This window comes from Balaenoptera acutorostrata, unplaced genomic scaffold (genome assembly GCF_949987535.1).
Source record: "Balaenoptera acutorostrata unplaced genomic scaffold, mBalAcu1.1 scaffold_583, whole genome shotgun sequence".
NCBI classification, from domain to species: Eukaryota; Metazoa; Chordata; class Mammalia; order Artiodactyla; family Balaenopteridae; genus Balaenoptera; species Balaenoptera acutorostrata.
Genome location: NW_026645951.1, coordinates 15,774 through 42,187, shown reverse-complemented (window position 1 = coordinate 42,187; position 26,414 = coordinate 15,774). Strand labels below are relative to the sequence as shown.

General features: G+C 38.6%; 1 pseudogene; it reads right to left on the bottom strand.

Annotated features, from left to right (window-relative positions):
• Positions 1–11,379: 11,379 nt before the first annotated feature.
• LOC130706719 (transcription and mRNA export factor ENY2-like) lies at positions 11,380–11,674 on the bottom strand (annotated as a pseudogene).
• Between the last annotated feature and the right edge of the window lie 14,740 nt (positions 11,675–26,414).

Here is a 26,414-nt window from a genome sequence, read left to right as displayed (position 1 = left end):
ATGCCATTGGTAATTTGATAGGGATTGCATTGAACCTATAGATTGTCTTGGGTAGTATGGTCATTTTAACAATATTGATTCTTCCAATCCAAGAACAGAGTATATCTTTCCATCTGTTTGTGGGGTCTTTAATTTCTTTCATCAGCATCTTATAGTTTTCAGAGTACAGGTCTTTTGTCTCCTTAGGTTTATTCCTCTGTATTTCTTTTGGATGTGATGGTAAATGGGATTGTTTCCTTAATTTCTCTTTCTGATATTTTGTTGTCAGTGTATAGAAATGCAACAGATTTCAGTGTATTTGTTTTGTGTCCAGCAACTTTACCAAATTCATTGATGAGCTCTAGTAGTTTTCTGGCAGTGTCTTTAGGATGTTCTACGTATAGCATCATCCCATCTGCAAACAGTGACAGTTTTACTTCTTCTTTTCCAATTTGGATTCCTTTTATTTCTTTTTCTTCTCTGATTGCTGTGGCTAGGACTTCCAAAACTATGTTCAGTAAAAGTGGTGAGAATGGTCATACTTGTCTTCTTCCTGATCTTAGAGGAAATGCTTTCAGCTTTTCACCATTGAGTATGATGTTAGCTGTGGGTTTGTCATATATGACCTTTATTATGTTGAGGTGTGTTCCCTTTTTTCTCCCTTTCTGAAGTGTTTTTATCATAAAGGGATGTTGAATTTTATCAAAAGATTTTTCTGCTTTTATGCTTTTCTGAGATGATCATATGGTTTTTATTCTCCAATTTGTTAATGTATTGTATCACATTGATTGATTTGAGGATATTGAAAAATCCTTGCATCCCTGGAATAAATCCCACTTGATCATAGTTTATGATTGACAGTTTTATATCCAACTGAATTATCATTTAATACTGAGGGTGAAATGAAGATATTTTCAAGTAAAATAGTAAGAGTTTATCAACAGTAATCTCTGTTGGTGCTGCATTGTGTTCCTTCAAAATTCTTCTGTTGAAACCCTGACCCCTAGGACCAGAAAATGTGAGTGTATTTAGAGATAGGGCCTTTAAAATGAAGATTAAGTTAAAATGAGGCTGTTAGAGTGGGCCCTAATCCAATCTAACTGGTGTCATGTAAGAAGAGGAAATTTGGACGTACAAAGGGACACCAGGGTATCTGCTGCAAGAAAAGACCATGTGAAGACACAGTGAAAGGCAGCCATCTGCAGTCATTAGGAGAGGCCTCAAAAGAAACCAAACCAATCGACACCTTGATCTTAAACTTCCAACCTCTCCAACTGTGAGAAAATAAATTTCGGTTTTTTAAGCCAGTAGTCTGTGGTATTTGTTATGGCAGCCCTAGCAAGCTAATGAAGATTCTTATAAGAAGTACTAATACTTTAACTCCTAAATATTTTCAAATCGCATCACACATATAAAATATTCCTGCAGTATTCTGACAGAAGTACACAGGGGTTGGGGCGCTGAACAACACAGGGGTTGAACAACCCCTTGAACAGCACAGGGGTTGGGGCGCTGACCCTCTGTGCAGTTGAAAGTCCTCATATAATTTATAGTTGGTCCTTCATATCCATGGTGCCACACCATGGATTCAACCAACCTCAGATCTTGTAGTACTGTAGCATTTACTATTGAAAAAAAATTCACCCATAAGTGGTCCTGCACAGTTCAAACTCATGTTGTTCAAGGGTCAGCTCTAGATAAGAATGGTCACAGGCCAGAGATCAGCCAGGGGGTTCTAGCCATTCTGTTCTCCACAGCCACACTAAGCGTTGAGGATATCAATATTTCATGCACATCTGTAACCCATTCATGACACCTCATCTGGGAAGCTCTTTTCTAAAGGATAAACTTCAGGAAGAAGTAAAATGATCTCATAAGGAATGTCTGACATTCATGGAAGAAGTTTCTTTCTGTATATCAACTGAACCCCAGGCAGAGTTTCAGGATGGCTATTAAAAAATTTTTTTTTATAAACAGAAGAACACTATGGAGAACAGTATGGAGGTTCCTTAAAAAACTAAAAATAGAATTACCATATGACCCAGCAATCCCACTACTGGGCATATACCCAGAGAAAACCGTAATTCAAAAAGACACATGCACCCGAATGTTCATTGCAACACTATTTACAATAGCCAGGTCATGGAAGCAACCTAAATGCCCATCAACAGAGGAATGGGTTAAAGAAGATGTGGTACATATATACAATGGAATATTACTCAGCCATAAAAAGGAACGAAATTGAGTCATTTGTTGAGACGTGGATGGATCTAGAGACTGTCATACAGAGTGAAGTAAGTCAGAAAGAGAAAAGCAAATATCGTATATTAATGCATGTATGTGGAACCTAGAAAAATGGTACAGATGAGCCAGTTTGCAGGGCAGAAGTTGAGACACAGATGTAGAGAATGGACATATGGACACCAAGGGGGGAAAACTGCGGTGAGGTGGGGATGGTGGTGTGCTGAATTGGGCGATTGGGATTGACATGTATACACTGATGTGTATAAAACTGATGCCTAATAAGAACCTGCAGTATAAAAAAACAAACAAAACAACTAATACTAAACTTTCATTGGGTTATTTGTATGGAAATATGTTAATATAAATGTTTCAGACATTACATGAAATTTCTAAAAATCTTGTATTTGTATGGAAATATGTACGGAAATATGTTAATATAAATGTTTCAGAGATTACATGAAATTTCTAAAAATCTTATATTTGTATTTGTATGGAAATATGTATGGAAATATGTTAATATAAATGTTTCAGACATTACAGGAAACTTCTAAAAATCTTATATGTTCTGGTATAATGTTATAAGTAATAATCCTAGTTATTACTTTAAAATGTATATCTCAGAAATAACTAATTTTCTTGTCAACTGCATTATTATGAACTTTCATCAAATCTTTAACCATGGTCATTTTTAAGTCTTTTGTCATTTACAGACAGTTCTGGGTGTACTCTGATGATTTTGCAAATATGTTCCTATAAAAGGGTTTCATCTTCAAGAAATTCATGGAAAAGACTCTGAAAACTACAGGTTTCTGGTAACTGACTGTACTGCTGAACTGAATGAATAAGCATTTTCAGAACTCTAATGAAAAACTGATGAACTCATAAAAGTGCTAACAAAAGATCAAGATGAAAAAAAAAATTAATTACATGGGACTGAGTGAACTGATGAGGATGAGTATAATTTTTGTGACTTTCTGTCTGAATTAAAAAAAAAAAAATCCCACAAGGACTCAGAGGCAAAGAATATACAAATCAATTTTCACTGCAAAGTAAAGGAGCTGTTACAGTGGAGGATTACTGGACTGAATGTCAATATTATGACATAGTGTGAGTTTGTTTCGTGTTTGGTAATTGCAATCATTGTTGCTTTTGTTGTGGTCATCCATGTACAATGCTTGGTGTCAGCCTATTTATCTCTTGTAAAAATAAAATACAGTGTGTGTGTGTGGAAAAAAAAAATTTTTTTTTTATAAACAGAAGGACACTAACTGATGACTTCTCAGAGAGCTGAGCCCCAATCTTCTTTATCACCTTTACCTTCCAGGTATATTTTCCTGCTTCTGCACTTGGATTCCAGTAAGTTGTGAGGATAGATCTGTGAGTATAGCCCCATTCTCTGCTTTGGGTTACTCTCTGGAAATACAAAGATTTTTGTTTGATCCTAGCTTTATAATTCTCTTTTTGTACTTATCATCACTATGTCTTTTTTTAATTTATTCTAGTAAAATTATGTTTCCAAAAATGTTACTTCTGAGGCTTAGTTTATCTTAGTATAAACTAGTTGTTCTCTTTCAGGGGTTATCCCCACCCCACCCCAACTGAGGACATTTGGCAATGTCTGGAGGCAATTTTGATTTTTGTGACTTGGGGGTGGGTGCTACTGGCATCTAGTGGGTAGAGGTCAGGGATGTTTCTAGACATCTTACAATGCACTGAACAACCCCACATAACAAAAAAATTATTGACCCCAAATTTCAATAGTGTCAAAATTGAGAAAACCTACATCATTTGACTGTACTCACCATACAAAAGCAAAAATCGTTTAGGAGCACCTGTTGACATTTTTTTGTCCCCTGAGATTCTGTTACCAAGGCTGTTGCCCCAGAATCATACCCCTGCCCCTCCCTCGAATGGAAACCAGTTGTTCTTATCTAAGTTCAGGAGGAAGCTGCAAAGAGAAAAGCAAGGACTGGTTAGAACAACTAGACCCAAGATGACAGAAGATTTGACTTCCAGTAGACCTTGATCCTCATTATACGCTCATTGTAATACGTTAGCATGCTAAAGGGCCCATCCACCAGCACCATGACAGGTGACGATCGCCTTGACAACAACTGGAAAAGCCCATACAAGGACTGAAAAAGAGTGTTGCATCAGTTCTGTGTCCAAACCACAACCCTGTTCTCAGATAAGACGTGAGTATGCCTCCCACTCTTTCCAATTCCCTCCCTTTTACCTCGGCCCTCCTAAACATATGGTGTCTCTGTCCCAATTGGGTTGTGAAGTTGATTTGCGAACTAAATTTGCGCTTCTCCATTCTTTGGCCATTAATGAAAGCTTGTGCTGTTCCAGTCTCAGCATAGGTTTCATTATTGGCTGTGCGAATCTGAGCGGAAAAAGAACCTCCCTGGGTGTCGGCGCCTGGCTAGGACTTTAGTGAGGGTCCAGTTGACCAGTTTGGTAACAGTCCATTTAGGAGGTCAGCCTGGGGTCCCAGGACTCTGCATTTTTCCAGGTGGTTTCCATCCAAGAGGTCCAAGGATTACATTCTAAGAAATCTTTTTTACCCCTTGCTATTTCTGAAAGCTACTTAAGGATAGGGGTTGCATCCTCGCCTAAATCCAGAAAACGCTTGTTGAGTGAATGACAAAACGATGGATGAAAGTATGAATGAAGTTAGGGGAGTCAATCATTTTACTACACAGGTCCCAGCAGCTCTCGTTACTTCCGGCCGCAGAAGTGGCCCTTTCAAGCCAAGCCTCTTGGGCAGGCTTTCGCCGCGACTGGAGGCATGCTGGACTACATTTCCCAGAGTTCCAAGGGATCGCTGCGCAGGCGCACTTGGAAAACTCGGCGTCTCTCTCCTCCGCAGAAACAGGCAGGTCATTGCCGTCCTGCCCCAGCCTGTCCTCCTGTCCTCCTTGTCCCGCAGTCTGAACTCCAGTAGTTCTCCTCGTGTATGTGTGTCGCTGCAGGCTGGACTTATGGCCTCGCCGTTGAGGTTCGACGGGCGGGTGGTACTGGTCACCGGCGCGGGGGGAGGTGAGTACGCGAAGGCTAGAGGGCCGGCGTCCTCCAGCGGTCCGGGATCCGCACGCAGCTGTAGCTGCGATCTCAGCATCTGGGCTGCGGGCAGCGGTGGCGGGGCGGCTTGGGGAGCGAGCGACTGGACTCGGTGGGGTTGAGGGTGGGAGGACGGACAACGATTGTTCTCCGGGCGCCTAATCGGCTGAGGATGGTGAGGAGGGGCTGGCCAGCCTTGAGTGGGGAGCCAGAAACTCCTGGTGCAGCCCACTTCTCCACCCGCCCCCAACCCTGTGGGAGCTTCTCAATGCTTCAGGTCTTGAGAGGAGAGAGGCCCGGCTCGGCTGCGGGTTGCAAAACTAGGTATAATTCATCCCAACGCCCGTCTGTGCGTATCGATTGCGACTCTTCCTGTTAATAGACTCCCTAGGCCTCTGTCAAGTGTTTTAAACGTGGCGGAAAAGCCGCCTGGGGGCTGGAATCACCCCCGCAGGAGTAGAGATGTCAGTCCCTTGCCTTTGAAAAGTCAGTCATCTTTCCCTCTGTCGGATGATTTTAAGTTCTTGAGAGGGCCTTCTTTAAAAAAAGGCATCTGATAAGAGTCCTCCTTTTTGGACTTTGTGTGTTTATCAAGCGGATTGCAAACTCCAATGCCTGCAGGACTCAGGCAGGCGATAGAGGAATAAAATGAGAGTGGGGTGGGGGCAGTAGAAACTGGAGAGCAGAGGCCTTTCAGAAGTGGGCCAGATCTTCCTGTATTTCAGAAGCCAAGTGGAGATTGGTTATGTGAAATAACCCTATTTTTATTTCTATTTATTTATTTATGGCTGCATCAGGCCTTTGTTGCGGTGCGCGGGCCTCTCATTGCGGTGGCTTCTCTTGTCGCAGAGCCGGGCTCTAGGCGCGCAGGTTTAGTTGCTCCATGGCATGTGGGATCTTCCCGGACCAGGGCTCGAACCCGTGTCCCCTGCATTGGCAGGCGGATTCTTAACCACTGCACCACCAGGGAAGCCCCCAAATAACCCTATTTTTAAAGGACGAAATTTAAGACAAACCACTCATACCCACACGGATGCTTTGCAGCGAGGTTTTACACTATTTCCCACCTGTCTATGATCTCTGTAATCTCCGAGTGCAGGGATCTTGACCTAATGGGCCTTTGATTACCCACTGGTAGTGCCTTATACCTAGAATGGACCTAATGCAGAATTAATATGAATTATATATTAGAAGTCACAAACAGTGGAATTCTGACAGTTAATTCATACGTATTTTCACGTCTCCATTTGTAAAATGGATTCACATGCTTCCTTTCAGAAAATATCTTTAGTATTAATTGGTGGCCAAATGTTTTATATCCATAGCTATATTTATTCTAAAATGATTATGTTTTTGGGAAAACATTTTGTTTACACTTTGCTTTTGATGGAAATAATTAAGTAAAGCACTCATGTTTTAAACCTCTTTTGACAGTGAGTGATTCACAGTATGAAATGCATTTTATACCAGGACCTGGTATACACACACACACACACACACACACACACACACACGCACCATATTTGAAACAAGCTCATGACACGGTACATAGTAAATGCAGTGCACTTTGAACGTTTCTATTCTGTTTCATTAAGTAAATGCAGATTACAACCCACTAAATTGATTTTGTGAAGTATTAATGGGTTGTGACTAGACAGTTCTGAATTTAGCACCTCCTGTTCATAAACTGATTCATATTTTAAAGAGCCTGGATTATGATACAATTACTAGCCATTAGATTTGAATACTGATCTGGGGCAGATATAATTTTGTGGTAAAGTTGAGACTGTCATTAGGTCTACACTGGGCCATCGTTATGAAAGAGAGATTGAGATCTAATTCCAGTCCTCTCATGAAGACTGTTGTCCTTGAGGTCTTGGGGTTCTCATTTAAGGATACATATCTGTAGAATTGAGGCACTGCTAAACATCCCAGGAGGGTGTCCGTGAATGCCTGCCAGGCCTGTGTCTGGGAGTTAGTCTGACTCCAACCCACGCATGTTCTAGAGATGAATAGAAATATCAGGTGCTGTTGTTTAGCTTGGAATATTGAATAGTTTAATGGGAGACCTGGAAGGAGAGGTTTAGAATTGTCTAGGATTAAGGTAAACAATTTTGCCGTGATGGGTGGTATAACGGGAATTCGTATTTATTAGCTGATTGTAGTAGTTGTTGGGGATGTAGTTGTGAGAGTGGTGGAGGTGGGCCGTGGAAGAAGGGAGTCTGGCCATTGTGAATTTGAAATGGTTATAAAATAGCAAGCTGTAGATCTGGAGATAGGGAGAAGTGTGTGAGTAGTTGGAGATTCTGGAGTCAGGAGAGGTTTCGAAGTCATTTGACTTCCTTTGATTGGTAAAGCTAGAAGGTGAAATAGTCCAGGAAGCTAATCTCAGAGGCTCTGTCAACTTGAAGCAGAGAGAAGTCTAACCCACTGAAGAGAGCACTGAACAAGCACTGTGAGAAAAGAATCAACTGATATTTGACAGTGCTAAAGAAGTTAAGGTCAGAAGAGAAATGGGGGAGAGAGGACGGTTGACAATGAACTTCGGTGTGGGAGAAAGTTAAGACAGGATTTAAAAGAGGATTAAGAGAAAACAGAGGCTCTTGGCTTTACCTTTTTGTGCATTTTGACTGTAAAGATGTGCTGGGCATTGTGGGAAATGTAAAAGAACGACATAATCTCAACCTACAAGGACCTTCTAGTTTAGTTGGAGAGACAGACTAAGACACATAAAGTATTTAAATAATGTTTATGTAAGCACAGATATAAAAACGTTGGAGGACACTTAGCGAACCTGTTACTGGACGAGTGGTATTACAGGGAAACCGGGAGGAGAATGTCACTTTTAACTTTATATACAGATTTGTGTACAGTTTGCATGGGCCTTTATGGTAAAAGTAGATTACTGACATGTCTTTTCAGAGAATTGTATAGCTTGGTTTTGAGATAATTCTCTGATTAACTTAGATCAATCTCTACGAGAGACATACCCCATTCCTTTCATCTGATGATTTTCTTTGTTACCATTTTTTTTTTTTTTTTTTTTTTTGCGTTCTGGTTATGAGTATTTGATTTCTCTGAAAACCTCATGTTTCGAGCAAGTGCTTCAGCCTAGATCTGATAAAATATGAGGAGACTTGAGTTATTATATTGGGTGGGTTCTCTCTCATCCATTCAGAGTGGATTAAATTTTAAAATAAATTATTTGGTGATCTTTTAGTTTTGGAAAACTTTATAGTTTGGGTTCTTTTTAGAAGAGCCTGATAATTTAGCCATCTCAATATTTGTTTACTTGTTTATCAGTTAATTCAAATTTAATTTAAACTACCAATTAAATTTATCAATTATATTTTTAAAAACGTGTGCACGAGGCGTCAGGGGCACGAGGCGGTGCCGGCCTGGCGCGGGGCTGCGGCGGCCGCGTGGACCGGCGCCCGGGGCGGCAGAGCGGGGGCGGGGCCGTGGTTCCGGAGCGCAGCCCCGCCGCCCGGGTCGAGGCGCTAGGGCACCGGGGACGCGTGGTGGGCGCAGGGCAGTGACGCCGGCCCGGGCAGAGGCTGCCGGAGCGCCGCAGGCCTGGAAGTCCGCGCGGGTCGCCTGGAGACGACGCCTCCGCCAGGCCCTGCTCGAGCCCGCCCCGCGCCCAGGCGCACTTGGCCGCCCGGTGCCCACGGCGCGTTGGGCCTCAAACCATGCCGGTGTCTGACCAGGCGTTTGTCACGCTGGCTACCAATGACGTGTACTGCCAGGGTCCTTGGTGCTGGGGCAATCATTGCGGGACCACAGGGCCACCAGGAGGCTGGTGGTGCTGGTCACCCCTCAGGTGTCCAGCCTGCTCAGGGAAATTCAGATTATCCACATTGACACCAGAAGAAGTGAAACCCTTCTGCTGACCAGTAACAATGGGAGACATGGAGAATGTTATCAAAGGCTTATCTGGGGGGAAGGACCTGGGCCTGGGCAATTGTAAGGGATGTTCTGTAAAACTGGGCAGACTAAATTTCCATGCAAAAAGGAAAAAAACAAAAAAACAAAAAAACGTGTGCATGTTAAAATAATTTAAACAATGCAGAAGTAAGCTTTCCACCCCTTGTTGCTAGTTACATAATTCTGTTCCCCAGAGGTAACCCCTAATTGCCTGTCTCTTATATAGTCTTCCTGAGATATTCTCTGCCTCTAAAATTTATATGGGCACGTATCCATTTTTGGATGTATAAATTTACACCTCATACCTTTGAGTGTGAATTAAATATTTCCTGTGTGTGGTGATTATGTAGTCAAGGTTCAGAGCAGGATATAGAAACCACTAGATATTTGAAACAGGAAAGGACTTAATTTAAGCAGTTGGGTTTTAGGCAGTTCCTCTTGGAATTCCTTATGGAACAGTATAAAACTGGTCCATTAGGGGAGCCACTACCTCTGAGGCTACCATTGGAACTGCCACAGCCCAAATAGCCACTGGCCCCAGGGATCTAGAGAATGGAAGCTGCCATCCAGAAATTAGGGAGCTAGATCTAGAAGCTGCCACTATACCTGCTTAATACCTAGGAAGCCTCAAGAAATCAGCTTCTTAACCAACAGTAACATCCAAAAGTCACAGTAAGGTGGCTTCTGCCTCATTCCCTCCTTCCACATTTCATGCAAATGCGTTTAATGGTGGAACCCAATTCACATCTAGCGTCCATCCTAGAAGCTAGGTAGAATGATAGGAAATGGTAGGTAGAATAGGTGGAAAATACAGTTTTAAGCTTTCCAACCCCTGAAAGTAGAAGTAGGTGAAGTAGAGGCTGAGAGTACCAATGAAAGCTCTACCTTTGTAATGTAATTAATTGCTCACCAGTTACTTTGCAATAGGGATTGAGTTGAGTGGACCAGAAAAATTATGCTAACATTTGCTCAACCTTCTGATTTTTTTCTTTTGTTTTCAATAGGATTGGGCCGAGCCTACGCCCTGGCTTTTGCAGAAAGAGGTGCATCAGTTGTTGGTAAGTTGATACATTTTTCTTTTCATTCAGTAGCTAGGAACTAAAATACAGTCTTCACAAGCCAGAGGCCTTTGTATTCACATCAAATAATTTGTTAAGGTCAAATTTCATCACTAATTTTTTCTTGTGCCAGCAAAATTTTTTTCCCCATTGAGGCTAACTTTGTAACTTACTTTTTAAAGTGAACTAGTTTCACAGAATTTGCAACTTAATAGAACTGAGAAAGATGAGCCGACATTCATTATATAAAAGGAAATTCTTGAATTTGGTCTATTGTGGGCTGTAATTTTTCGATGTAGAAGACTGGTGCAAGATGAATCCTTGTAAGTGTAAATATATTGATAAGGTAAGAAATAAGTGCATTTTCATAACTAAATGTTTGGAATCAGGGAATCGAAAGTATTTTTTTTTTAATCTCTTTCATAAAAATTTTTCAAATGGAAGCTTTTATAACAGTTAAAAATTTTTTAAATTAAAGGGGCACTTGCATGAGTTTTATTATGGGGGGATCAGTTGGAAGATGGTGTATTGAAGAATACACCAAAAGTGGGAGGTTTTAGTAATCTTAGTGGTTTGCCTGATGTACTTGGCAGTTGGTATGGACCTAGGAGTGGATTTGTCTACAGCCAAGTCTTTGTGGGGAATATCTAAATGAGTGCCAGGTAGGTACATAGGGCAGATGTATGGCCCAATATTTATTAATATCTGTCCTGGGCTAAAATTGTTAGCCCACATTATTGTCCCCCCAATCCCAGTTTTCCTACATCTTATCAGGGAATACAGAGAGCCAAATTTCTCCCAATTTGTTTACGGAGATGTGTAATAAAAGACTGAACAAGCAGCCAGGTTTTCTAAACAAAGAAGACCTAAGCAGGATATTGAATATACTTTTCTTCCTCAGCATATATCTTTTTTTTTTTTTTAATTCATGAGATATTTATTAAAATAACACATTTAGGGAAAAATATCAATACAATTGTATACATCATTACTGAAAACTGTATACCATCATACAAAAAAGGATTTTATTTTGGGAAATCAATTCCTAATTTATGGCAAGTTTTACTTTCAGAAATAAAACCACAAAACAACACAATCTAATTCAATCTTAACGGCTGGCATGCTGAGCAAGGAATGTTCTTATTCTTTGTAGGAGCTCCTTCTTTACACTGTCAGGTACCAGGGCTCTGCCTTTTGGTGTGATTTCAGCCACCAAGTCATCAACAGTAATGTGTTCTAGTCCTTTTTCTTTAATTACCTTTACAGTGTGCCTTCAACTGATCCTTCCAGCCACATTCAATTAATTTAGCTCTCAGCAACTCTTTGAGGCCTTCTCTTTCTCCGGTTTCTATCAACTTTTGGTTAATTGCTGCTCTCATCTGCGCATCTTTGTTCATCTTGCTAACCACACTCTTCGGCTGCCCGGACCTAGCATATATCTTTATGGAAGGGACACAGCGACTTTGGATGTTCCTTGTTTAAGGTCATAGCCACTGGCTGTTAATCCAGTCTACTTCTTGGGGCAAGGACAAATTTTGATATTGTGGTATTTGGTCAGGGCGTGTATAGTTCAGGCCTTTTTTGCCAGGTTTTCCCCAAAATATTTCATGTCAGGGCCTAAAGGCACATGTTGTTACTTTTTTTTTTTTCCTTTAAAAAAAAAATATTGTTATTTATTTATTAATACTTAAAACTTTTAATTTATTTACATCTTTTCCACTCAATTCCGTAAGTGCAAGTATCTCATTTTATCTTTTGTATCTCCTAAAGTTCTGAGAATGTTGCCTTTTGTAAAGAAGGGACTTTGTTCATTCCTTCCTTTATTGTTTGCTGTAGCCCTTTTCAGGGGGTGGGGCGGGCTGGGGAGTGGTTGGTGTGTCTTTGAGATTGGTTGAATAAATTTCTGCTTTTTTTGTTGTGACTAAGTTATAATCTTAGTTTATAAACTTGTTTTGTAAAACCTTTTGCAGCAGTATGTGTTTATGTGGATCAGTTTTCCTATATTTATTTATTACCTTTGAATTTGTTGAACTCAGATTGGAGTTTTTCAGTTCTAAGAAAAACGTAAACAGGGACAGTGTATCTGTTTATTTTGTCATTGCCTCAGGGATGGTATCGCAGCAAGTGCTTGTGAGAGTCCAAAAAGGCAGAAAATTAGTGTTTTGGGAAAAATATTTACCAAACTAGGCTGGAGAGCCAGATTTAGTTTAGCTTAGTTTATGTGAAAATGTAGAACTTTTCACTGATATTTTCTACCACTTTTTAGCCTGTGACCTAGCTGTGAACTTTCTGGGCTACCAATGGGTTTTGTTCTTCCTTAACCACCACTACCCTCTGCTTTAACTTTTTTAAAACACAGATGCCCTGAGTCCAGGTTGTATCATGTGCACTAACATTTCTCCTGTGTTAATTTTGTTCTGCTCAGCATATTTTTACCTGAGTAAGCAAAAAATAGTAAAGAGGAGTAAGCAAACCTAGGATTTATGACATCAGAGTATCTTGTTTGTGGAAAAATTACTAATCAGTTAATCCTATGACTAGCTCAGAGGCCAGTAAGAAGTAAGACCTTAAGAAATGGAGTACCTTGTTTCTCATATAAGTCAACTTTTGCTAGGTTATGCCGAGTTAACAGACAAATCTCAATGGATTATAATAATAAAGGATAATTTCAGGACTTCCCTGGTGGTGTAGAGGTTAAGAGTCCACCTGCCAATGCAGGGGTTACAGGTTCGAGCCCTGGTCCGGGAAGATCCCACATGCCGCGGAGCAACTGAGCCCGTGCGCCACAACTACTGAGCGTACGCTCTAGAGCCCACGAGCCACAACTACTGAGCCCGTGTGCCACAACTACTGAAGCCCATGTGCCTAGAGTCCGTGCTCCGCAACAAGAGAAGCCACTGCAATGAGAAGCCCACACACCTCAATGAAGAGTAGCCCCTGCTCGCCACAACTAGAGAAAGCCCACGCACAGGAAGGAAGACCCAACACAGCCAAAAATAAAAATAAATAAAATAAATAAATTCTTAAAAAAAAAAAAGGGTAATTTCATACCTACCTGACCTTTCAGCTTCTGGTCAGCTGTGTCTCTGCTTTATGTGTCGTACTAATTTCAGGATCCCAGCTGAAGGAGCAACTTTCATCATGGCTGTTCTTCCGGCAGAAGGAAAATAAAAATGGATCCCCTTGGTGTCTCATAAAGCTTCTGTTTAGAAGTGGCATGTCATTTCTACTCACCTTTCATTGGCCAAAGGAAATCACCTGGCCAAGCCCAAAGTTAAGGGTATCACTTAAGATATTCTCTTCATGTAAATATGATTGCTATGTTTTATATTCCGTAATATAAAGCATTATGGGAGATTTAAATCTGGGTATCAGAACTGCTAAGCCTGTGGCTGATAATTACAACAAGGGACATTTGGTTTCGTACACGTTACATCTTTCAAGAAATGTTCGCACATGTCTGAAGGAAATGTTGGGAATGGAATAGGTTTGAGATTTCCTCAGTAGGTGAGCTGTATCGAGTTCTCTGAATATTAAGTTTTGTCTTGAGGGCGTGAACACAAAGAAGATGGAAGTGTTCCAGCAAGGAGAACCTCTTTTTGGACAGTAAGAAAGGCAGAATGCTTTCTATTCTTGAACTGGAGGAGTAGCATTTTTGGGTAATTGAAACTGCAATCTTTTGAAGTAAGATCGACATGATTTCTTTTCTGTACTGCAGTTGCATAATCACTGGTAAAGATGAGTTACAAGTTCCTGTGGTCTGATGCCAGAGCCTGTGTTTTTAACCGCTGTGTGATCCTGATAGCCAGAAGGTGAACTGCAGTGGGGAAAGTGAATTGTCTTTGAAGTTAGGTCAGGCTATAAATCCTGTTTCTGCTGTCTAATTACATGACCTCTGAATATTAGTAGCCACCTTACCTAATAACTTCCAGGATTATGATGGGGATTAAATGACATCAAGAATTAAAACCTTTTGTAAAGGGGGTAAAAAGCGAATAATAGTGACTGCCTACCGTGTGCTGGGCACTGTGCTCAAGATTATGTCAAAGTGAGCTTAGGGGGCATCCCAGGCTGGCGTGAAGTCATCTAGGGGAACAAAGTGAGAGATGAGAGATTACAGGAGGTCAGGTCATGTAGGACCATTTAGTTCAGAGTAAGGACTGGCTTTTACCCTGATTGAGATGGGAAGCCATTGGAGAGCGTGGAGGAGCAACATGACCTCATTTAAGGTTTAAGTGGATCATTCTGAGTGCTGTGTGAGGAATAGGTTCTAGGGGAGCAGGCGTGGAAGTGGAGAAGTACGTTGGGCATATTGGGGTCTATTATCCTATTAACAATTCTTGTCCACACTTGTGATTTTTTGTTAAAAAAAGAAGAGGAAGCAGAGAGATCTGTCAGGTTATTGCAGTAATCTACATAAGAGATGGAGGTGATTCAGACAGGTGGTAGGGATGGAGGTGGTGCAAAGAAGTTAAATTCTGGATATATTTTGAAGGTAGGTATGGCAGGATTTGCTTATTTGCTGATGTGGGTTGAAAGGGAGAGAGAAGGATAAAGTGGTGGTTTACCGAGATAGGAAAGACTGGAGGAGGGCCGGATTCGCAGAGAGGGGACATTCCCAGTAGACTTTCAGATGGGGATAGTAGGTAGGCAGTGGGACATAGGACTCTGTAGTTGGGGGGACAGGTTGAAGCTGTGTAAATCTGTTTTCAGTTTCTAGGTGGTATTCAAAGCCAGGAGACTGGATTAGATTACCCAGGTGGTGAGTGCATATAAACAGGAGATAGGGTCCCAGCACTGAACTCTGGAGGGGACTCAGTCTCTCATTTTCAGTTTCTTCTCCCTTTAAGGAGACCTTTGATGCCTTCTTGTTGTTGAGACAGATTAAGTCCCTTAAATTAAAGAGCCCTAATTTAAGACGTTGCTTTCTAAACTGTCACAACATTTTGGAGGTCTTCAAATATTTAGATACATTTATGGCCATTCTGGAAAAGACTCTGATGAACTAGGGTGATTGTATCTTTCTACCAAACGTGAAAATAGTATGGCAGCTCTGTGTTTTCCGCCTTTTCTTTGGCTGTCAAGAAGCTTGAGGGTAAACCTGACACTGTCCCCAAATAGAGTAACTACCATTAGCATATGCTTTGAGTAGGCTTCTCTTTCTCTGATGTACGTTTTCTTAATTTTTCCGTTTTTTAATAGTCCTTGCACATTTAAGCCACCTCAAATACTTTTTGGTAGCAGTCAGGACATGAACAGAATACAGGAAGAAATCCCCATTGGGCCCACAGCTCTAAAATCAATGAAATGATTCTTAATGCTATTGTTTGCTATCGGAAACTTTATCAAAATAGGAGGAAAGGCATCAAGCATAGAAAACAGAAATGTCTGGAAGAACATCCAAGAGATGGTTAATAGCAGTTACCTCTGGGGTAAGACAAGGATTAAAACGACTTTTTGAGTCTGCAGGGTTTGAATTTCTTGAAAGCATTAAAAAAAAAAAAAAGTAAATAACCTCTCCAAAAAATAAGTACACTTGTAGTATAATATTGCCCGTGTCATCTTTTTATATGCTTCTCAGATTACTCATTGTAAAGGATTTCACTCACAGAATCAATACATATGCAAGTTATTTTGATTTTGTAAATTTGGAAGCACCATTTTACTTTGGAAATAAAAGTCGTTTATAGATATGTCATTGGTAGTGGATATGACTCAGCTGGTGTCAAACCCTTGGACTGAATAAATATATGAACACGAATATGTGTAAGCACAGTGATAAAGCACTCTTCAAATACAAAGCATTATAACATTATTACTCTTGATAATTAAGTGGCAAGTTAGAAACTGCTATATAAGCAATTTCCCGCACTGAGCTACAGCAAAAAGGACGAACTACTTATAGTAAAGTGAAGCAGTAAAGTGAGGGCAGACTTTAAGGGATCTTGAAAGTTAGGCAGTGAATAATTAGGGTTCCACTGCAGATTTTGAGCAAGGGGATGACGTAGTATAAAGGCTGCCTTTGGGCCATTACCCAGCAACAGTCTGCTGATTGCCTGGAAAGATTAAGATTGGAGGCAGAAGACCACCGGGAAGGCAACTGTAGTAATCTGGGCATGAAATTATAGAATAGGAAAGAAATGGCAGTAAACGATTCCTCGAAAGAACTGGAAACTCCTCAGTGCACAAACTGTCTACCTTGCGAGCTTAAAGCACCTAGTACAGTGCTGGATACAGAGTGGGAACAGAGTGAACATTTGAAGAGTCATAATGAAATTGATGTCAAGCCTTGATGGCTCAGTGACATGTGCTGTTCAGAAATGGGAGAAAGGAAAGAGTACCTGGGAAATAACTCACCCAGCAAACTGATGTTGAGAAGATGGGACAGTTTGAGGAAGATGATAATCAATTTGCTTTGCTTTTTTTTTTTTTTCCTATCAAACTATAAGTGACGTATATTCCCTCAGCTGGTTTAGCAGCCCTGATATCAGGAGACCCAAAGCATGTTTCTTGCTCTAGTCTTTGGAGCCAATAGTCAGGGCTGAAGGATAGCAAGAAAGAACAAGAAAACCAACTTCTGAGAGCAAAGTCCTGTACACAAATAGGATTGCTAAAGACAAATCCAGATTTCTCAATCTGGTTTTTGTAACAAAACACTGGAAAACAATGTATGTAATGCTCATCAAATAATATTAATGCTCCAATGTTACCTCTGTTTCTCTTTCAACATTTCAATAAAGGAACTTATGATCTGCAACACGTATAAAGAATTAAAATCTTTTATAAGTAAGGGACACGTACACATCTGTAAGAAAGAAAAACACCCCAAATGAAACGTGATTTAAGCAGGCAAAACAATAAGAAGTATAAATGACCAATAAGCCCATGAAAATAATGTTACCTTACTAGTGCTCAAAGAAATGTAAATTAAATAATGAGCTACAACTTGTAATCATTTAATTGTTATACTGAAAAGAATGATGATGTCCAGTGTTGGGAGGATATGGGGAAACAGGCATTGTCACAAACATGGTTCTGTTTTCAGGCTTGGATAGCTGATAACTTGATACTTTGTATTTAGGTATCCATTTACCTATTAATAGAGTACTTTTACAGGCTCCAAGTGTGTTTTAGAATTCTCTGGATTCTTATATCCCTGCTCTAGTGGTTAGCATATTGCAGGTATTTAGTAAAATCTTGGGGTGGATTTTTAGTAAAAAACCTTATGTAGTCTTTAGTAGACTATCCAAGTCATTGATTTATTTAAAATGACAGAAATAGGAAAAAGATTTTACATCTTAAAAAAAAAAAAAACAAAACTCTTCAGAGCTATAAACTGGATTTTATATGGAGGATTTACAAATATATCACTTTGGGGGATATTTTGATGGTTTTAGCTGAAAAGACTCTGTCCTTAACTATCATAATCTTAACCATTTTTACTCCCTAATTTAAGGCTATTTGTTTGACTGGGGTGGCTGATTTACTGTTCCTTCTATATTCTCCCCAAGCACATGTGATTTTTTTGTTTGTTTGTTTTTTTTAGTGGAAATAATTAGGATAAAAGAAACTTGTTTACAGCATTAGAGGAGCAGAGTGGTATTGTGGTAGGTCCAGGTTCTAGTCTGAATTTTGCCATTTCATACAGCCTTGGAGCCTGGACAAGCTTTGGAGCCTGGAACAAGTTACATAACCTTTCCTAAACTTTGCTCTTCTGCGAAAATAGGAACAACTGTTCCGGCCAAACTCCTAAAAAGCTGTATGGAGATCAAATGCAGCAATGTACATAGATGGGTCTTTGAAAATGTAAGGTATATACATACCAGTATAAGGCGGTAATGGTATTTTAAAATATTATTGTGATTAGAATTTTAGTCATATATTTAAGCTGAACAGTGTCACATAGTGTGGATGCATTTCTCTTTGTATACAATCTGTGAACATTGTTGCTATCCAAGCCCTTCAGCGTGTAACCAGTGCTTTTCTAGTTAAGCCTGAAATCCCTGTGATTTAGCTCTGGTGATAGTGGGATAACTGAGTGGGGTCAGTGTTAAGTTTGTACTCTCTAAGGTGGAGACTTGTCTTGAATAAATCTATTCTGAAACTGTTTCACTGCACATCATTGATCTCAATAATTATTTATACAGTCTTCAGTTCTTACCTTTGCTTGCACTTGGTTGCACTTTGAACAGTTTCCACTTGGGGGTAGTGTTTCATTTCACAATTGAACAATTCTTTCTTTACTTTAGTATGGCCTTTGCCAGTTTGCTCTTGAACTTTCCCTTGCTTAGTTAAAAAGGGTCTTAATAGACTGTTAGCCGCATGTTTTAAAATCTTGATTTTTAAAAACTGTTTCCTGTCATTTGAGTAATTGTACAGAAATGAATAATTAATAGGAATTTAGTCTTGAGAATCTTAACACTTTTTTTTTTAAATCTCTGAGGGATAATGTAAGCCTTTTCCCCATTATTTTGTGTCTTTGAGGCATTTTTTATTTGCAGTAAGGCTGTTAAGACTATATTGTTAGAAAAAATATATCCCAGTCCACATTTTGAAAAACTCATTTCCTTTAAGAGTAAAAGCACATTAGGCTAGCTTTGCTCGGTATCATCCCTGTATCTCCCTTTACCACCCAACCCCACTTGCAGCCCTCACTCCAGCCCCCACCAAAAGAGACCCATTCTTGAAAAGAAAAACAGATCTTGTGGGTTTTTCTTTTTTCCCCAGGTATGGTAATTATCAATTTGGTAATATTAAGAGACTTTAAATTTTAGTATATACCTCTATGCCATTTATTAATTAGTAATTTTTAAATTGTTATATTCTGCACAGTGTGCAATAACCCTATAAAAATGATCACTTTGCAATGCAAATTAATTCTTTGTCCCAGGTATTTGTTTTAAATTCTGTTTTTTCCAAGTTATTTGGCATTGATCTATATATCTTTTCATTTGTTTTTGCATGTTATTTTGTAAATAATTAAATTATTGTATAAATTACCTTCGTTATCATATTATTTAGTTATGTTGGCTTTTATAAACTTTATGATGCAATTAGTGCATTAGTGTAGTTACCACATACTTAACTTTCAGTAGATTATAAACTCTGAGGATAGGCACCATTCTTATACATCTGTAGATTTCTGTAGATTTCCTTGCAAATAGTAAATGTGCAATTAATGTTTGTATCTATATAATTGGATATAGGGAGATGTTATGTGGTAAGTGTGGTCAGTTGTTAAACATATAAATTACATATATGCTATAATTAGTGACTGAACACATATTAGTTGTGTATGTAATTTTTGACCTCTTTCAATAAATAGTTTTTATTTCTTTTTTTGGTAGACCATGACACACTATGTTTTATAAAAATTCACGTGTGCTTCTCCAAGAGTTTAATATTGTGCTTGTTCTTTTTTTTTTTTTTTTTTTTTTATAAATTTATTTATTTATTTATTTTTGGCTGTGTTGGGTCTTCGTTTCTGTGCGAGGGCTTTCTCCAGTTGCGGCGAGCGGGGGCCACTCTTCATCGCGGTGCGCGGGCCTGTCACTGTCACGGCCTCTCGTTGCGGAGCACAGGCTCCAGACGCGCAGGCTCAGTAGCTGTGGCTCACGGGCCCAGTTGCTCCACGGCATGTGGGATCTTCCCGGACCATGGTTCGAACCCGTGTCCCCTGCATTGGCAGGCAGGTTCTCAACCACTGTGCCACCAGGGAAGCCCCGTGCTTGTTCTTTATCACCATTCCTGTAAACAAAGACCTTCTTGACGTGGAGAAGATATTTCACATTGTGTATTTAACCTTTCTTTCTTTCTTTCTTTCTTTTTAATTATGGTAAGAACATTTAATATGAACATTTAACAAATTTTTAAGTGTACAATACAGTATTATGCACTGCAGGCACTATGTTGTATGGCAGATAAGATCTATAGAACTTATTCATCTTGCATTATTGAAACTTTATGCCCACCGATTAGCAACTCCCCATTTTCTCCTCCCCCTAATCTTTGCAACCACCATTCTACTCTCTGATTCTATGAGTTTGACTATTTTAGGTACTTTGATGTAAGTGGAATCATGCAGCATTTGGCCTTCTGTGACTGGGTTACCATATTATCTTCAAAGCTCATCCATCTCATTACATATTGCAAAATTTCCTTCTTTTTTTAAAGGCTGAATAAATACATTGTATTTATGTACCACATTTTCTTTATCCATTTTTATCTGTCAGTTGATATTTAGATTATTTCTACATCTTGGCTATTGTGAATAGTGCTGCATTGAACATTTGGAGTGCTGTTGTCTCTTTGGTTCCTGATTTCAATTCTTTTGAATAAATACCTGGAAGTGGGATTGCTGGATCGTGTGGCACTTCTAGTTGTAATTTTTTGAAGAATGTCCATACTGTTTTCCTGTGTATTTAATCTTAAAAGTGATCTTTAGGTTTTTTTCTTTTCTTTCTTTTTGCTAAAAGTGGTTTGAATCATGGTCTTTTTCTTTCTAAAAAAGGAGAAGCATTGCACAGTTAAAAATTTCATGACATGAACCTGTGTTTAAATATTTTTCTGCTTCATATCTATATATGTATATATATTTTTTCATATCTATATTTAAAAACAAAGAGGCATGTTTTGAAAGTACGTATCTCATGGTGTGTTCAGTAAGATGGGAATATAGTAGTAGGGAATTAGGAAGTTGACTGAAGAAATACACTAATAATATAATTTCATTTCCAACTCATATTTTTAAGGTCTAGAACTGAATTCTTATTTGTTTATTTTTGCATTGCAGTGAATGATCTAGGAGGGGACTTCATGGGAGTTGGTAAAGGCTCCTTAGCTGCTGATAAGGTTGTTGAAGAAATAAGAAGGAAAGGCGGAAGAGCAGTGGCCAACTATGGTACAATATTTGAGAGAACTATACTGCTTGTTTTATATTTCCTCCACTGATGCTGTTTCTCATGTTAATAAGTATTGAGCAAATATCTTGGCATTCCAGTATAATTATGAAATTAGATTTTACCAAAGTCTGCCAAAGATGTTTAGTGACGTATTTTTTAAACTTTTGATGTAGATTATTTCATGAGTCTAACTTTTATTCAGTTGTCTATTTAATATTTTTAATAATGAGCGCATGATATAATCAGTACCTTACTGTAGATGTGAATATGAATATGCTCTTTTCTTAAAAGACCTGCCTTAGCTAAAAGGTCTTATGTATTTCTACAGAGTAACATTAAATTCTTCGTTTTAAAATTGCTTTTAAAAAACATTTCTTGAAGTAATATAGTGTAAGAAGTGAAGTGCCCCCTTTCTGCACCCAGCCTTCATATTACATTCTGCACAGGTGATCATTGCTGTATGCAACTTTCTTATCTTTATGAAAACGTAAGAGTCAAAGTTAGGCATTAGAAATAAAGACAGCAAATACAACCTGTATGTTTGATGTATTGATTCTAGTAGTATTTGTAAGGAATCCTCTTGAGTAGATTTACTTTAAAAAGCTAGTGCTTACTGACTTTTCTGCAAATTAGATTGTTTTTATGGACCAGGGAGAAAATTAGATTGCCAGTGACTTTATTCTGAAATTTTAGAGGAAAGGAAATAGGATATGATTTGTTTTGAGAGTTCAAGGGAATAATGAGACAGACATTTTAGTATCTTATTTCCACATTGAGAGTCTAGAAAAATGTTTTCAACTTAAAAAAATTTCTGGGGTTTTAAAACCTATTTTGTAAAGATAAAGATTTCAGACTCTCTTCCCTGCCCCTCAGTTTTGATATTCAACCTGTATCAATCAGGATTCAGTCAAGAAAACAGAAGCCCCTCTCGGTTTTCCAAGTGTGAAGGGTTTTATACAAAGAATTAGAGACTTACCATTGGAAGGTCTGGGCAGGTGCATGTCAGGGAAACTGTCGATGACCATCGCAGCTTGTGGCAGGTGGTTTTCAAGAGCTCACCTGGATGTGCTGTCAGTCTCACATCTGCCGCCTGCTCACAAGATTGCCTGCGTTTACAGTCTCTTCCTACTTTTCCTCCCTTTAAGCGAGTATTTCTTTTTGGCAGATCTAACCCAGGAGCTTATGGGTCCCAGGGAAGGGACCTGGCTCCCGCTGTGATTGCAGAGGAAGTAGAAAGAGGCAATGGTGATGTTGAGTTGACAGCTGACCATTTGACACACAGCTCTGGGGATATGAGCCCTTCTCCTGGGCTGATTAGCAGAAAATCACAAATCCGTAATATTTCATTGAGCTTTTCTTTTTGTAGTTAGTATTACAAAAACAGTAGGTTTGTTTTCCAAATGTAGTGATACAGAATTGAACATGCTTTTTCAAATTAAACACGCTTCTCCTTCCCTCCCTCTGAAAGTCTCATTTGCATCCTTAAGGGGAAGTGCTTATGTGGCTATTTAAAATTCAACAGAAATGAAATAAAATAGATTATTCCATTTGTCGTACTAGCCACACTTCAGGAGCCACATGTGGTTTGTGGTTACCATGTTAGTGCAGAAATAGAGCATTTCCATCCTCACAGAAAGTTCTGTTGGACCATGGTGTCTTGGATATTATTTGTCAAATACTTCTCATTTACCCCCTCTCTCTTTTTTTTTTTTTGGTAGGTTAAAGGATTGCCTTAGGGACTAAATTTCTTTTGTAACATGTATCATTTATATTTTAGTTTGTTACGTGCCTGCAATATAAATGTATTTTCCTGGGAAATGAGTTCTGTTGAATGAATAGTATCTGTCATGTGCTCTGAGCCACAGAATTTAGAAGTCCTTTGTAAGGGATATTACTGAAGTTTTGTCCTAATTTCCCTTTCCCTCAGATTCAGTGGACGCAGGAGAGAAGGTTGTGAAGACAGCACTGGATGCTTTTGGAAGAATAGGTAATGTTTCTTTGCATTTATGGTACTAACAGAGTAGCTTCTACCTTTCTAATGAAATATTTTTTATTTCACTTTTGTTTATTAAAAACTCTTTTTTGGTAATCAAATTTTTAGATTTGTTTTAAATTTTAATTTTTTTACATACCCTAATCTTATTCCACAAAGGGCTTGAGGTGACAGTTTTTATGCATGTATGTGTTGAGTTTGTTTTATATTTTTTTGTACTTTAAGAGCCTTTAAAAAAACTTGTAAGTATTCTCTAAGTTTCCTTTTTATAATAATTTAATCATACCCCAAATATATTTAGAAAATAAAAAATAAATCAGTATTTTGGCAATAGAGGACCCAGTGGAATATTTTAGATAATTATAATGATTCAGATTAAAATGATTCAGTATCTTGCAAATTAATTAAGATGAATTATATAAAATAAAAATCTTCATTTTTAAGAAGCATTTCAAGCATTTCAAATATATTGTTTAATTTTCCTGACTTAGTCCCATACATTGTTAGTAAAAGGTTATTGAATTACTAGAGGGAAACTACTGCAGATAAGCCCAACGTGTTTATAATCTGAAAAATGTTAATTTTTGTAGTTTGAATGTGTTTCCCCCCCCTTTTTTTGGTCTAGCATATATATTTTTCTAGCTATATTTGGTTGAGCTTGTGAGAGACATGTTCACATAGTGTCTGACACAGGGATAGAGACCACAAAGTTCTGAAGTCATAAGGTGAAAATAGCCACAAGATGGTGGTTGAACCTTAAGAAACAATCCCTTCTATTTTATAGTGAGAATGCAATTATGTATGAAGACAGGCCATCAGTTTCTAACTCTAATGGTTTCCTTTCTGGGCTTTTGACTTTTGAGTGGCAAGGAAAAATCTTTTAAACTTTTAACTTTCCCTGTGAATTTTGAAGTTAATTGAGGGATGGTTTACGATTACCACTGAATTCTAAGAACCTAAGAGTTGTGTGACTGCTAATTCTGTAAATAAGCTCACAGAAATTTGGCAGGAGGTAGAGGTGGAAACATTTAGGTATGTAGACTTGAGAGGAAAGCACTGCTATAATGGGGTACTTATTGTGCTTTTGTGAATCCGATTTTTTTTTTACTATAGGTATAAAATTGTGTTCTGCTAGCACTTGTTACCTATTATATCTACTTTTCCATGGGCAGGGGGGAGGCAGGGAACGCTTTTGAAAGAAATGTGTTGTAAGCAAAGGCAAATTAATATGCTTGCTTTTATATTTGTGACTTGAATATTTTTATATTGTAGATGTTGTGATCAAAAATGCTGGGTGAGTATTTCTTTTTAAATTTCCAATAAAGTAATGTACATGCAAACTTTTTTTAAGTGTTGACTTTCTCTTCTCAACATATATAATATCAGTTTTTTAGAATTTTGAGGGACCGTTCCTTTGGTAGAATAAGTGATGAAGACTGGGGTAAGTTATTTTAAATATACGTTCTCTGGAACATACTTATCCATTTAGCCTTCTAATATTTGATACATTTCCACACTTAAGGAAAAACTTGCTTCTACCTATTTTTGCTTCTGCTAATATAACTGATGATGAGTAAGCTTTACAACTGAAAATGAACAGTTGGAAGAAAAGGCTTTTGTGACTTCGTTCGTTTCCCTTTTTCTCTTTGAGAGATTGTCAGCGTTTTCTTGCAGTATTAGTTGTTTCTAACAGCCTTTTGCATGCTTGTCTGGCTGTGTGATTCTTATTTCAAGAGCAAGAGTAGGCTGTGGAAGAGAGTCTGAGGCACTAAAAACGATGGAGATCTGAGAACTGGGTGGGAAAAACCTAGATATAATTTTGAAACTTCTAATAAGTAGGAAAAATTTCCATTAGGAATGTCATGTTGGAAAGATTGAGTTTAGATGATGAACAGTCACAGTTATAAAATTTTTTTATCCTGTTTGCTCTTTTTTGCCCTTACTTTCATTGGCTATCAGAACTAAAACAAGCATTGGTGGCTGCGACGGTGGCAGGCATGGTAACTGAGATGAATTACATCATTGTTTATAGAGTGTGTTTCTGGGAAATATTGCCAGAAGTTCTTTTGGAAGAAGGAAGATATCTTTCTGACTTAGAATTAAGCAAAGACGGCTTTTAGCTTCCAATTCCCTTGTAATAACTGGAGAAAAAAAGGAGCTGAGAAAGATAGAATTTGTTGGCAGAGGGGACTTAAGTCGGTGCTTTGCTTTGAGCTCTGATGGGGCTGGAGTGTGTCCTCTTCTGGTTTCATCAGAGTAAGATTAAATCTGGAATTGTTTGTTTATCTGCATCATCCTCCAAGTTGTCTGTTCATTAGATTGACATTTCAGAAAGCAGGCTTCTCTGTCTCTCTTTTTCCCTCTTTCCCTCCCCCTCTTTCCTACACCTCCACGCCCCGACCCCCAGCTCTCTCTAACTCATTTGCAAATCCTGTTAAAAATAGGGATTTAGGGATATACTGAACATTTTATAAACATTTCTTGATGAAGAACTGAGTGGTTTTTGATTATGCTTTAACTAACGTTTGTGTTGAGTCCCAATTATGTATGTAAAATTCTTGGTTATTTGTATTATGAATTTTTATATAAAATAGGCAAAAATTAAAGATGGCATTGCACTTAGATATGCATAGGCATCGTATTTAGGTGGCATTATATTTGTGATAAAGTTAGATATATTAGATAATAATCTAATCATAAATTATCGGCAAAATAGGTATGAATTATTGATTGGTTATGTAACTGGAACTAAAGCAGAAATGATTACTCAGAGTGCAATGTGACAATAGCTGATTTTGAATGCTAGGTATAAAATGAACATCTTTGTATAAGTAAGTCTTTGCTTATGTTGATTCTGAGATAGGTCTGTCTAAATTTGACAATATTCATGATAAAAATGTCTTGTTTTAGATATCATCCAGAGAGTTCATTTGCGGGGCTCATCCCTGGTGACCCGGGCAGCGTGGGATCACATGAAGAAACAGAAATTTGGAAGGTAGAGTTGTATGTGGCTGTCAAGGGGGTTTGGAGATGCCGTGTGTGGGTTCTTATGTCCAGAGGAAAAGAATTGCTTTGACGTTGAAAAATACACCTTCAGATATGCACAGGCTTTTTAAACGTAGTTTTGGAAGATGCCTCCCCGTTACATTGGTGTCAGTCATAGATTAGCGAGGTGGACAACTTAGTATTTCTTTTCACCTCCTACTTTTCATTATTAATGATTCTCCTGCTATTCTCTGATATTTTAGC